The sequence below is a fragment of the Chenopodium album genome, chromosome 11 (assembly GCF_948465745.1).
Source record: "Chenopodium album chromosome 11, dcCheAlbu1.1, whole genome shotgun sequence".
NCBI lineage: Eukaryota > Viridiplantae > Streptophyta > Magnoliopsida > Caryophyllales > Amaranthaceae > Chenopodium > Chenopodium album.
Genome location: NC_137844.1, coordinates 17073574 through 17087846, shown reverse-complemented (window position 1 = coordinate 17087846; position 14273 = coordinate 17073574).

The window sequence follows — 14273 nt, the reverse complement described above, 5'->3', positions numbered from 1 at the left end:
TCAAGAGTGGGCCAGAAGTAACCCTACTGCTTGGCCTTGACAGCCAAGGATCTGCCTCCTATGTGAGAGGCGCAGTATCCCGCATGCAACTCTTCGAGAACTTCCTGCCCTTTTTCCCGGGTAACACACTTCAACAGGCTCTTTAAGAAACCTGCCTTGAAAAGTTCTCCGTTTTTAATCTCAAAGTTTGCAGCTCGTTTTTTCAAGACAGCCGCTTCCTGTGGTGAGTCAGGCAGCGTGCCGTCTTGAAGGTAAGCCCGGATGCCATCCATCCAGGTAGAGCTTTGGTCAAGTACTCCAATGGGCTCTTCTTCAGTAATACTTTGTTTTTCCATAACTTCCCAGAAGACTGACCGAGGCGTATCACAGGAGGCGGAGGATGCCAATTTTGACAGTGCATCCGCCCGATTGTTTTGAGACTTGGGCACTTGACTCAAATGGAATTCTTCAAGTGTCCCATCTTCAGCTTTGACTGCCTGAAGATACTTGATCATAGCCGGGTGGGTGGCTTCATAGTCACCATGGTATTGGCTTATGACCAACTGTGAATCAGAGTAGGCGTCAATTTTTGTTGCCCCTGCCGCCTTACACATGCGGGTACCGGCTAGTAGGGCTTCATATTCTGCCTCGTTGTTTGAGGCCTGGAACTTGAACCGTATGCATACTCATATTTGTCCCCCTTAGGAGACTGATAAATTATGCCTGCACCACAGCCGTTCATAGTAAAGCTCCCGTCTACATACACCTTCCAAACCTGATCAAAATTGTCCAGAGAAACCGGCCTTGTCATTTCGACAATGAAGTCGTTAAACTCCTAAACCTTCACTGTCTTTCTTGGTTCGAAAGTGATTTCAAGACTTTGCATTTCAATAGCCCATTTGAGCATTCTACCGGATGACTCCAAGGTTGTCATTGGTCTCTTAAGAGGTTGGTCTGTGTAGACCACAACCGGATGTGCCAAGAAGTAAGGTTTCAACTTCTTGACAGCCATGTAAAGAGCAAGGCCAAATTTTTCAACCATGGGGTACCGCAGTTCAGCATTTCTGAGTACATGGCTTATGTAATAGACCAGGAGCTGAATGCCGTCTCTCTCAGCAAGGAGAATGGGACTGAGGGCATGATTTGAGACGGCTAAGTACATGTAAAGCTTTTCTTTGGGCAGAGGGCTAACAAGCCTTGACAAAGAGTGTAAATGTTCTTTCAATTTTTGAAAGGCCGCCTCAGCATCATCCCCCTATTCAAACCTTGTCTTCTTTCTGATTTCTTGGAAGAAATAGATGCACTTGTCACCTGACCGGTTGAGGAATCTCCCCAAAGCCGCCAGACAACCGGTAAGTTTATGGACTTCCTTTATAGTACGAGGTGACTTCATGTCTATCACCGCCTGTATCTTCTCCGGGTTGGCCTCTATCCCCCTTTGATCAATTAGGAATCCGAGAAACTTTCCAGGCTCAACACCAAAGACACATTTCTTGGGATTGAGCATGACCTTGTGCCACCTGAGTGTGGTGAAGGTTTCTCGGAGGTCAACAAGATGATCTGTCTGTTGCTTGGATTTGACTATCATGTCATTAATGTACGCCTATACATTTCTCCCAATATGATAAATGAAGACAATATTAATCATCCGTTGGAAAGTAGCGGGCGCATTCTTCAGCCAAATGGCATCACAATATAGCAGAAGAACCCCTGATCAGTGACGAAAGCCGTCTTCTCTTGATCTTTTTTCCACAGGGGTATCTAGTGGAAGCCCGAGTAGGCATCCATAAAACTCATCAAGGCATACTCGGCTGTAGAGTCGACCAGGCTGTCGATCTTTGTAAGCGGGTAACTATCCTTTGGACATGCCTTGTTCAAGTTAGTGTAATCTACACACATGCACCAGGTACCATTCGGCTTCTTTACAAGTACAACGTATGCAACCCAATCAGGGAAGTTACATAGCTAAATGAACCCAGCGTCTAACAGCTTTTTGACCTCGGTAGCTTCCGCCTGACTTCTCTCCTCGCGTAGGTTGTCCAACTTGTACTTTAGCTTGGACATGCACTTGTAGCTGATGAGGTCAGAGGAGCTATCGGTGTCTATAAGGATCTGACCAACCAGTTGGTTGGCGACCTTACATTCAATGATGACCGGGTCGTCATGCGGCCGACGGACATTGCCCCGATCCTTCTCAGTAATGAGGACGTCTGGGAAGGTTCCGCTGGCGGATGCCTACCCCTCATCAACAGCATAAATCATCTTTTTCCGATGATCCTTGGTGCCCTGAATGGCCGGACCACCGCTTGCGAAGCCTCCTGCTATGGTGTAGACCGGCTCTTTGTCAGTGTTCGAGCTACTAGCAGACCGGGCAGTCTTGGACGACTGTCCAGGATTCGTCTTGACAGTCACTTTGGGCTTCAAGATGTAAGATTTCAACACCCATTGTCAGCCAGACGGTCCAACGTCCGCTTGAGGCTATAGCAGTCGTTGGTGTCATGGCCAACTTCCTCATGGAAGTGGCAGTATTTATTTTTGTTCCGCGACTGGACGGAACTCTTCATGGGGTTTAGCTTCTCAATGGTCATCTGGTTCCTTATCTCCATGAGAATGGAGTTGCAGTCTTTATTAAACTCGTACTTTGGGACGTACGGTTTGAATTCTTCCTTTTTCTTCTGGGTCGGCTGATCAGATTCATCAACCGCCCAAACTTCTTTTCTCTTTTTGCTCTCTTCAGCTTTCTGAGCCGGCTGAGCAGACTGGCTCTCTTTTTGTTTGTCTGACTTCTTGGAGTCTGACTGATGGCTAGACGAGCAGAGGTCGGTGGCTTGAATAAAGCTCTCCGCCTCTATCAACGCCTCTTGGAGGGTGAAGACACTCTTTCGGACGAGGTTAGACTTAAAGGTTGACCCATCCTTCAGACCCTTAAAGAAGTCTATGTAGGATACCTCGTCAAACAACCCTTGAATCTGGATTCTCACCAGATTGAACCGCCTGACATAGTAGCGGAGTCCTTCTTTCTCTCCCTGTCGTATGGTGCTCAAGTCGAGACTTGTTTTCTTGGCAGGGATGTTCATTGAGAAATTGGAGGCAAACAGGAAGGCAGGCCTCTTGAAGCTATCAATGCATCTGGCTGGCAGGTTGCCAAACCATTGTTGGGCTATGACTTTCAAGATAGCCAGGAAGAATTGGCACCACATAGCGTCCTCCAACCCTTGCATGTGCATATGGTTGGTGCAGGCCATGAGGTGGTCCTCAGGGTTGGTGGTACCATCATAAGCACCAACCAAGACATTCTTAACCTTGGCTGGCTGTGCCGCCTCGGTTATTTCCTTGGTGAACACAGAGGTTTGTTCACCAAGTCTGAGCAGATGGAGCTGCTAGTCCAGGGGCTAGACATTGTGTGTCGCCTGACCTCCGAAGAGGGCCGGCTGCATGAATGGTGGGACATACTGCCCGTATGGCATTTGAGGCATATACAGGACTGCCCCAATCATCTGAGGGCCAGTATGGACGGACTTGCTGCCTGTATGGCTCTCATGAAAGGATTGAAAATTCCTTGCGGATGTATTTTTGAAGCTGTCTAGAAAGCTTAATGTAGAGGCTGACTCAGACAACTGCTGGCTCCGGTTGTGCTCGATGATGTGTCGAGCATCGGAGAAGGTTTTCTCGCTGCCATCCGGCTGAACAGCACGGATGACCTTCCTTTTTCCCGTCTGGGGCAGAAGGATCTTGGACCAGTTAATGGCAGGCATAGTATTCTCCTTTGGGTGTGGAGTAGGCTGCCTGTCTCAGACTGACTTTCTCCTCTCAGCTTGAGGAGACTTTTTGGCTGACTGACCCTTGCTAGAGCTAGCAGTCCTCTTGTTGATCAGGTCCTTGATTTCACCCTTGAAACTTGTCATGACTTCCATGAGTTTGTCTCGGGTGACTGGAGCCTGACCCTGCGCCGCTTGGGTGTTCTCAGGCGGTGGTCTAGCAGACCTGCTGGTACCAGCTTCGTTGTTGCCCCGTTCTAGCCTATCTCTAGGACGGAGGCGCTTTGAGATGAGTGACCTATTAGGGGCCACATAAGTTTCGACCTCACAATCGTTATTTGAATCTTGGTCCGTGTGGACCTCCCCGTCGGTCGTAGGCTGGTTGGGTTCAGGTGGCGTGTAATACTCGAGATTTTAAAACTTAATTTATTATACTCTAATTTTATATTATTAGCTTAATTGATTTTTAATCTCTATTTATTCAATACGAATGTTTTAGTCTTAAATTTTATTATAAGATTAGTTCATTTCGGATGCTAATTTTACGAAGGAAAGTTATTTATTTTAAAATGTAGTTCGGGTCAAGTAATATTTTTTTTCCAGTGACTTTCATTAAAAATCTGTATGTTTACCCGAGATTGTAAAATGACCAAAATACCCTTATTCATAAAAAAGGACAAATACCCCCTCTTATTTCTTCTCCTCCTTCACGGTTAAGAAATGGGGATTGAAATCCATTTTCTTTTCTTTCATTTGTTCAATTCATTAACCATAAGAAACAAAACCCACCTCTTCCATTTACCTATTCTGCTTCATGGCTAAGTATTGAAAGCCGAATCGGTTTAGCTTGATTCTTTTACTTATTGCTTAATTTTACATGCTCAAACAAAATAAAAGTTTGATTCATGAAACTTAGGGTCTGTTCACATTTACTTTATTTCAGTTCAGTTCAGTTCAGCTCCAATCAGTTTAGTTCATTTCAGTTCAGTTCAGCTCTTAATTTCCCTCTCTCATAAAATATTCATTTCAGCTCAGTTCAATTCAGTTCAGTTCAGTTCAGCTCCAATCAATTCAGTTTAGTTCAGTTCAGCTCCAATCAGTTCAATTCAGTAAATATGAAAAGGCCCTTAGCCTAACCATGAGCTTATCCCCTTCCAACAAAAAGACAAATTACACCTCTTCGTTATTCTTCACGGTTAAGAAATTCATGTTACAAAGTCTAATTTTTGCTCCTTTATAATTGGTTCCTCAATACCCATGCTTATCACTTTAGCAAGTTTCATCATATATATATATAAATTCAATGCTAAATAATAATAACTAAGGTATATGGCCTGGTTTTATTCTTTTTCTACTAGTATGAATAATAGTAGTATCTATTTTCAAAGTAGTGCTTACATGAGCTAATACTTGTTTCATTATATAAAAATAATTTTATACTTTACTTTATCAAAGGTTTTGAATTAAGAAGTTACTAATGAGTATTTATTATAATGGGTATGATCGAATGAGTCATGACAATGAGAAACTAATGACAGAGGTTGAGAGTTTGGATGATGACTATGGGAGAATAAGCTAAGTGAGATGATTAAGGATGATCTAATGAGGTAATTATTATGTCCAGCAATTATGTTTATTCTTGTATGTGTAGCAAATGTGTTTTATTCCGTATGAGTAACTATTATGTATAGTAAATGTGTTCCGTATGAGATAATCCTTATGTCTAGCAATTGTGCTTATTCCCGTTTTTGTAACTATTATGTCTAGCAACTGTGTTTAGACCCGTACATGTGACAACTAAGTCTGGTAATTATGAGTGCACATGTGTAATTTTAATGTCATGTTATTGTATCATATGTATGCTCGTATGATATGCTGGGCATTTATTGATTTAAAAGCATGTTATGTGCAAATAACATGATATGCTCTTTTATATCTTTGAATATATTTTAAATGATTTGCGGGATGATAATGTGGTTATTGATGTACTTCAGTCATGAGAATTTGTACGAATGATTTTATGAATATACAATGTTTTATTGATCTTTGGATCTCACAAAAGTATGTTAATAATCTATGAGTAACTTATTAAAAGTTACAAAACATGATAAATGAAAGTGAAAGACCTAGTCTGTTTCGGTCATGCAATGCATGTACCCATGGGGCACCAGCCCAACTATGTTGAGCACCTGCTCTATGTTATGGGCACCGGCCCATCGCGGAAGACCCTCTGCCATGTCATACTGTCCAGTGACTAGCATGTTCACCAAAAAGATTATGAATACATGATATCTATTAAAGGACTTTATGAGAACTCAAAAGGATATTGCATTGATAATATTACAATATGCCGAAATGTATGATTGATTGTAAAGTGTCTTACCATTTTACAAGATGTTATGAATGACAATATTAGCAATTGCTTCCTAATATTGTTATTGTATGTTGGGCTATTTCTCTATTTATTCATGGCATATCTTCGTATGACCAAGCAAACACATCAATGAATTCTTTTGGTAGATTAATTAAATTGGTTCTTTCTTCTTTATTAAGAGTTAAACTAATTTTAACCTCTCTTTTAATAGTGGGATCTTTTGAGATATCAACCGTTTCGGTGTCTTCAATTACTGGTGTTTTATTTTCAATCGTTTCTACTACTTTATTATTTCCTTGTCACTTTTATTGTTGGTTAAGCAATGCTCGTCATCGTGAGTAAGAAAATGACACAAGGAGTAAGCAAATGAAGACATGTTATTGAACTCGGAAACCATTACATCAAATAAAGAAATGTCCGTTGGGACCTGACTACTAACTATCCTAGGAGTAGATTTTAAACTAGAAAGGACAGAAGGAGAAGCAACTATGGAGGTTTAGAAGACTTGACTGCAGAAGACTTGAATTCAGACTCAGACTCAGACTCAGATCCAGACGACTCAGACTCATCGAACATTGGTCCTTGTCTTGTTGTTATGGAGATCTTTCTTCCACTTGGTGTAGTCACCTTCACAGTCTTTCTCCATCCTCGAACTAATCCTTCTGACGGGGTAATGAGCTTTATAGGATCAAAGTTTTCGCTTTGTCAGACCGTTTGGATAAGCGTAGAATCATCGTCGATGCGCTTAGGCTCATTCTTCTCGTATCCAAAGAGTAGTCCCATGACATTAAAGTCAAAGTATGGAGGTGTTTTCTCCTTGTGAATGGGAGTTGGGATTTCATCTAGGAAGTTGCAACCCAAAAAGATTTCGAATCGTGGTTGTCTTACCCCATCCTTGACAAAGGGTTCGGGAAATTCATAGCACGGATAATCTTCACCCTCTTTTAAGAATTGTCCGTTTAGAGTGAGAGGGTAATGATCCATTAGGATTTCTTTCTTTTGGATACGAGCATTTCTCCACGCTTTGATCTTTTCTCGAGCTTGCTTATAGTCCTTTGGAGTTGGTTCAAAACCAAGTCCAAAAGTATCTAATTTAGGAAGGCCAGGCAATCCCATTTGTGTTGCTACTCCCTTCTTCTTTCCTATAGTCATTATAGGAAAGTGCCTTTAATTTCTGAGAATTCCATTGACTATCATGTTCGAAGGAGGTCGTAGTGAAGAGGGGTCTTCTCATCTTCCTCGATGAAAGAGACCTCTTCATCATTGAAGCCCCATAAGTCTTCATCGTTCTCATCATGCTCCACATTTATGAGAGGCTTATCAATTTCCTTGATCCTCATAGGAGAAGCGTCGATTATGACAGGAAGTCCTCCAACTATTGCCTTAACTTGCTGATGGAGGGATGAAAGGATGGCCTTAAGGTCGTGAAGCCAAGGGCGTCCCAATAATAGGTTGAAGGAGGCTTTAATATCTACCACTTGAAGCTCAATAACCCCCGTCGTGACATTCATAGTAATAGTTCCAAGAGCTTGGCGACGAGTGCTGTCATATGCTATTATGCCTTGTGTTGATGGAGACAAGTCTTTATCCCTTATTCCTAGCATCCTCGCAGTTCTAAGTGGGCAAACATTAATTGTCGATCCGTTATCTATAAGGGTCATTGGAACGTTCATTCGTTTGCACACTACTGTGAGATTCAAGGCTTTATTATGTTTATCACCTTTAGGAGGTAAATCCTTGTTAGAAAAGGTGATTAGATTGATAGGGCTAGGAAGATCACTTGTAAGGATATTAGCCAACCCCTAAGGAGTGGTTTCTGAGTCTATTCATACGTTAGCTAAAGCATCCATTACTACGAGCCTATGTTCGTGGGATGTAGCTAATAGTTTCCATACGTTCATCTCGACCTTAGTCTTTTTTAGTTTTTTGACAACATCGTTGTCTTCTATGATTGGTATGGGAACTTGTTGAGTGGTAGGAATAGGTTGCGTTGTGATGGGAGGTTGCATTCTCCCTAATCTTGTAAGGACATCGATAGGGGAATCCTCTTCATCCCAAATATCATCAACTGGATAAATTGAGGAGAGTGGAGTTTCTTTTATGTCTTTGAGGTAGACGTCCTCATCATCACTGTCCCACACTCCATTGATGCTAACATCTTTTTCTGGTTGAATTTGAACCAATTTCTTATTGTTAATTAATCCTTGGACTAGGTCCTTGAATTTAAAACAGTGCTCTATGGTATGTCCTCCTGATTGATGGTACGGACAATGGAACCTATCTGTCCTTTTCAACGATTCAAATGGTCTTGGCACAAGAGGTTTGATCTTCCCATTCTCGAAGAGCATTTGAAACATGTTCGCATAAGAAGTCTCAATATGTGTATATACCTTGTAACTCCTTTTGGGTGTTTCAACTACTTTGAGAGTAAATGGTTTTCTCTCAGTAGTCTTTGTAGGCATCATTTTTTTAGTGGCACGCTTACTTTGTACCAACGTTGCATGGTCGAGGGCCTCGCGACATATGTCTATTGCTTCCCTCATGTGTTTATGAGAAGCCATACCTCCACTTTAGTGGCCGGTTGTTCTCTTGTGGGAAAATTGCTCATGGCATCGAAAAAGGTTTCTTCCTCTTCTTCGATGGCATGAGTATCTTCAACCGGTTTAATGAGGAGGGATAAATCAGCATGGCCTTCCTCATTAGAAATCGCCAAGGAGTCTGAAAGTGGAGCACTATTAATACTTGGCTTCTTACTTGCAGGAGGCAATGGGATTTTATTGCTATCAATTAAATCTTGAATAGGTTCTTTCAACTTCCAACAGTTCTCAATGAGATGGCCCTTGCCTTCATGGTACTTGCAATTTGCGTTGGGGTTCCAACTAGCCGTCCTCTTTTCGACTGGTGGATCTCTGAATGGTCCAATAGGAGTTATGAGACCTTTAGCGTGAAGACGGTTGAATGTTGTGTCATAACTCATGCCAATAGGTGTGAAGTTTCTCCTAAATGGCTTCTTTTGTCCTTGATTGTTCATGGCTAGGACCTCGTTTAAGATAACGATGCTAACATTGTTTGAGTGGGTGGTTTTGGAAGAAGGAGGATTGTCGTTCTTCTTTCCTTTCCAGCCACTGTTAGAGTTGCTAGCAGTTTTTTATTTCACAAGGTCGTCTTCAATATCAATTCCTATGTCATAGACGGCCTTGAAAGTACTCAAGTTGCTTTGGTATTTTAGATGCTTTGAATACTTTTCTTGGAGATTCTTGATAAACAACCTCACAGATTCCTTTTCACTAGGAACATCTACCATTTTAGCAGAAGTTTCCCTCCATTTATTGAAAAAGGAAGTGAATCCTTCGTTCTCTCTTTGTTTCAACATCTCAAGTTCTCTATGGTCAGTTTCAACTTGAACGTTGCATTTGTATCTATCAATGAAAGCGTTTGTTAGAGAATCTCAAGAGGAGATTTTTTCCTTATCAAGGGAGAAGAACCATTGTTGAGAAACGGTTTCTAAAGATAATTAGAACAACGAATGGAAAGCTTTCTTATCAATCCCCTTAATGTTCATTATTGTCTCAAAAGCTCTTAAATGAAAGTAACACTAGTAGAAAATAAGAATTAGGCACCGAGTAATGCCCACCGGTTTTTAAAAACCGGTGGGGAAAAAAATTGGCGGGATTGGGTTAAAGGAAATTGGCACCTGTTCAAAACAAACCGGTGCCAAATTCCTTAAAGGGCACCAGTTTAAACCGGTGGCATTTAAAACAAATCCGGCCCTTTGTTTCCTCTTTCCCCTATTCATTCTCTTTCCTTTTCTTTTATCATTTTCATTCTCTCTCCTCATATGTACGTCTCTCCTACTCTCTCCCCTCTCTCTCCTCAACCAAACCCTAACCCTCAGCCCTTTCTTCTCCCTCGAACTCCTTTCTTCTCCATCGCCATTTCCTTCTTCTCCCTCGGCCTTCATTCTCTCTCCATTGAAGCGTAGATCCGTTATCTCCATTGAAGCGTCGTCAGTTGTTTTTCCTCGTCGTCGGCCGATCGTTGTTCCTCGTCATCGGTCATCCTTCCTCGTCGTTGTTTGTTAATCAAGCCCTTTTAAGGTTAGTGTTTCTGGGTTCTTTAGCTTTGCGTTTTGGTTCAATTATTCATATTAGATATGTAGTTTTGAAACTTTTACTTTAATTTGGTTGCTGGTGGTTGTGGTTTAATTTGGTTGCTGGTGGTTGTGGTTTAATTTGGTTGCTGGTGGTCTATGCGGTTTAATTTTATTGCTGGTGGTTGTGGTGGGTTGTTCCAAATTAGATCTGTAATTTCAAAATTGTTGCTTGTCTTGTAGATCTAATTTAGGTTTTTTTTTTCTTTGTTTTGAGTTTTAAGGATTAAATATCAAGATTATTTTTTTTTAACAAATATCAAGATTAAATATCAAGATCTGTAATTTCAAACTGGGTTTTTTCTTTTTAGGAATTCGAACAGTTTTTTATTTGTTGCTGCTTGTTTTTTTTGTTCTATATTACTAGATTTTTTTTTGTTCTATAATGTTTTTGGATTTCAGAATGTTAGTTTATTGTGGGTTTTTATTAATTTTGGTGTCCAAATTTGATGCAGATTTTACACTTCACATAGCAAAAGGATTCAAGATGTTGATTTTAGAATATGATTTTGGTGTTTTAATTCGATGTTGCAGTTTCTTTTTTTTCTTTTTTTTTTTGAAATTGTAAAATAATAATTTATTTGATGAATATACATATGTGATTATTAAATATACTTGTATTATGTTTTGGATGGAGGATTTTCTAGTTGATGTAATTGCTTCTGTTATGGCTGATGTAAGTGATGTTGCTGCTTAATAAAATTTCTTAACTTTCCATCAAAAAAAATATATATATCATTGTCTACTAATTTTAAGTGAAAAAAGTAAAAAAAAAAAAAAAAAAAAAATTTGTTTTTGATTTTTTGGGCACTATTGGCACCGGTTAACCGATGCCAAAAGTAATGAATTATTATTTTTTTAAAAGTGGATGCCTATTATTAGCACCGGTTAACCGGTGCTAATGTGTGTTATTGCCACCGGTTTTGAACTGGTGGCTATCCATAGAAGTATTGGCATCCCTTAAATGCTCAACGGTTCAAAACTGGTGGCATTGAGGGGTTTTGAACCGGTGCCAATCTTCTTTTTTCTACTAGTGTAAGGGTTATCAGTTGGCTTGAACTTAGGGATGTTGTTGGCATTGAACTTTTGCGGAAGAAGTTCCTTGTCCACAGAGACCCCTTGTGAGCTAATCCTTTGGAACTTGTAGTCATTGGAGATTTTGCTTAAGCTCTCTTCCTTTCGCTCAAGTTGTTGTTGTTTCGCAGGGTCATTGACTTGGAGAGCGAGAGTGTTGAACATCTCGGTCAAACTAGCCATGTTCTGTCTTAGCTCATTAACTTCTTCCTAGGTTGCCATTTTCTTCTTAGCGTTTCTTCTCTGTCAAAACGGTTTGTCAAAAAGTAAGACTTGGACGAAAGTGTTGTCTTTGATTAGTCTCCCTTCCTTTCTTGACCAAGTGCTGTAAATATTAAACCACTTTGACTTAATGACTTGACTCAAATTGACTTTGACTTATTGGGTTTGAAAAGCAAAAGCAAAAATAGGGTCATTGGGTTTGGGAATCGTGTATGGGTTCGAACAACATGGTTATGTTGGGAGGATTGATATCCGACTTACCCCCCTAAAAAAATGACGGAAAACACGCGCACACAAGAATCTCTAGACATGGTCATGGTGAACATATATACAAAGTGTGTGCTTAAAAAGTGAGTGAAAGTGGCATGCTTTGACACTTGTGTAAGACCATGGGAGTATGCGCCTAGACATAAATAAGGACTAAATAAAGCTTTATTTATTAATAAACTGATTAATTAGCATCGGCGTGAGGACTCAGGTAGAAAACTGAACCATCGACGAAGCAACGGAACTGTCGCGATACGCCAGGGCCATCGTGGCGTGATGATGTTATCGCGTCGCGATGGACACTTTCGTGTCGCGCCACAGGTCAAACCTTCGCGTCATTACTGAAACGACAGTCTTAACCTGTTTCTAGTATTCTACCTTAAAAGGACAAGCCTATAGTCATACTAAGTCAGATTTAGTCAATTTATTAGGCTTTAATTAACCGTTTTAATTAATTAATTAAGCAAAGTCTTATATATTCATTAATTAGTTTATTTAGACTTATACATAAGTCAAACGAACGGTTAGTGTAAACACATATAGATTATGCATAAGGAAGAATGCACAAATAGTCAAGTAAGCACAATATGATGCAATGAGTTTGCAACCTAACCATGGCTCTAGTTCATTAAAGTTCAAGGATAAGGGTTAGTCAAAGAGGGTCCATAGTTATGAGTCCGGATGCATCGCGCGGAAGCCTTACCTTTGGAAGGGTTGGCGCGTATGGATGGGACGCCACAAGTTAAACTTGTTTCCATGGTTTGGTGAATTCACAAACTCGGATGTACCCTTCGTTGCAAAGAGCGTTCGATTGGGTAAATGGAGCGTGAATTCCCAGAGGATTATGGCCATATGTAGAACACATATGGGTTCAGAAAAGTGAGAAAAACTCAATCAGGAATTAAAACCGAGCAAACAATACTAGAATCGGTCAAAGCAAGAACGCAGATTTCTGGCTTGGTATTGGAAGAACTTAGCTCGAGACAACAGGGACCATCGCGAGACGATAGCCCTATCGCGCCACGATATTGCTATCGCACCGCGACAAAGCCATCGCGCTGCGATGGGCACTGTTTTCTTAGCGCCAATTCCTACATGCCTTAGCAACTCTCTTTGTTATTAGAATTTTCCAGTTTTCGCAGCGTTTTTTCAATTCTAGTTGTGAAAGATATTTCCCAAATATCCTTCGTGTAAAAAGCCTATGTTTTTGACGCATTACGGATGGTCTTATCCAATGCGGACCTTTTTTATGCTTATGCCAATAATGTCAATCAAAATTACGCACATGAATACCTAGAACTTTTCAAGTCTCATCCACTTATTCTAAATTATTGCCAAAATAAATTTTAGGAATTAAAATAGAAATCCTCCCCAGTGGAGTCGCCAAAAAACTGTAGGGAATATTTAAAGCATCCCACAGTTGAGCCCCACGGTGATCATACACTTAAGTATGGTAGCGTCCAAAGGGAAGGAAGCTAGAGCAAAAGAGTCGCCAACAAGTTTTAGGAACTTGTAAACCGTTCACAGGGTAAAGGTTACACCCCCTTCACAATCCATGAGATCGCTAACTCCATAGTGGTCTGGAACCATGACTGGATATTCGGGGATGAAGGTACAAATCCAACCTAAAAAAAATTTAACCTGCCCTAAAGATAGGCCTCTACTTTATTCATCTCATATTCATGTGCGCTTTCTGACTAACATACAATCAATATATTAACCTTAAACATGTTTAATCTATGTTGGTTGAATATTAATGCACTAACAAAACTATTATTTGCGATCACTTGAATTAAAATCACATTCGCCTAAACAAAATTATAAATTATCTTAATAAGCGTGATTTCAAGTACAAATTCCCTCTAATCCTGCAAGAGAGAGCGTGATCAAGCAATAACAATAATATCAAGCAACATAATAATATTGACAAATCATCATCGCCATAATCTCAATAAAGCATAATAATATTAGCAAGATCCTAGGCATGATACTAACAAGATTAATAACAAATCCTAGCATGTTACTAAACACTAAAGATCAAAGCTTTAACCCTAACATGATACTAGCATGATAGAAGAAATAGAAAGCAACCTAAGCATGATACTGTAAAGCAATAAAAGACATCCTAACATGACACTAGAAATTAAAATAATCTAAACATGCTTTCTAAAGAAATAGAGCAATAAAACAACTTACTTTGTTGCCTCGTATCTCTTTCTATCAAAACAATACACGCGTTAGGAACTTCAAGAAAAATATTAAATCAAACAATTAATTTAAATAATTGAAATAGAGATTTGGGACCAAACCCTCAGAAATTATCCACCTTTCCTGTCTAGGGCGAAGGCAACTTCGAGTTTGGTTAGTATAGACACCCAAATGTGTCTCCCTAAAACCAAATCCAGTGATGAATACCTTTCACGTCATTTGATTATCGAACGAAGTGAAA